The sequence below is a fragment of the Rhinopithecus bieti genome, unplaced genomic scaffold (genome assembly GCF_001698545.2).
Source record: "Rhinopithecus bieti isolate Rb0 unplaced genomic scaffold, ASM169854v2 scaffold_2453, whole genome shotgun sequence".
NCBI classification, from domain to species: Eukaryota; Metazoa; Chordata; class Mammalia; order Primates; family Cercopithecidae; genus Rhinopithecus; species Rhinopithecus bieti.
Window position 1 is genome coordinate 6,350,961 of NW_016804447.1, and position 894 is coordinate 6,351,854.

The window sequence follows — 894 nt, forward strand, 5'->3', positions numbered from 1 at the left end:
ACCTTTAATGGACATACAATAATTGTGATACAGTGTGATATCTTGATAAATGTATCCAGTGTATAATGATCATATTGGGGGCAATTAGCATATCCATCACGTCAAACATTTCATTTCATAGTTTTGATAACTATACCATGATTATGTAACATGTTAACATGTTGCAAGGTAGGTAAAGGGTATACAAAACCTCTCTATTGCTATCTTAACAATTCCTCTGTAAATCTAAAATTTACAGAATTTATAAACTCTTCCATGAAACCTAAAATAAATAAAAAACTTGAAGAAAGGGAGAGAAAAAGTACCTGGTTAATAAGATTAAATATACAGGAAAAAAGAGATAAAAACACATGTAAGAAAGCACACGTGTGTGTGTATGTGTCATGGTTTAGGACTGGGTTTGTGTGTGCGTATTAGAGGCAGGGTGAGTTTATGTGAGATGGTAGCTCTGCTGTAAGGGAACTAATGAGCCAAGGCACTTGCATGAACCTGAGAGTAAGCATCTGCTTAAATTTTGAGCCTTACACACCTTGCTTGCCTTACCCTAGTCCAGGACTTTTAATGAAGCTGCCAAGAGGAGCAAAAGTATGCCATAGGGGGTACCTGGATTTGAACCAGGGACCTCTTGATCTGCAGTCAAATGCTCTACCACTGAGCTACACCCCCTTGACACCAATAGGCTTCAAATAAACATTCATTCCATTTTTATGACCTGCAAAACACCTCATAAATACTTCTGGTGTCTAAGATTCCTTTTGAATTTAAACTCATCCCCAATTTCCTCCTAGCTGTACCATCTCTTGTTTTTCCCAGAGCATGTATACTCATTCTCTTCCCAGCACCTGAAGTTCAATGCTGTATTCTCAGTCTAATATTCCAGCTTTAAAAAATACA

At 37.2% G+C, this 894-nt stretch overlaps 1 non-coding gene across 1 annotated transcript; it reads right to left on the reverse strand.

The window, feature by feature from the left end:
• Positions 1-594: 594 nt before the first annotated feature.
• TRNAC-GCA (transfer RNA cysteine (anticodon GCA)) lies at positions 595-666 on the reverse strand. Its single transcript has one exon. It is a non-coding gene; the product is annotated as a tRNA-Cys (tRNA).
• Between the last annotated feature and the right edge of the window lie 228 nt (positions 667-894).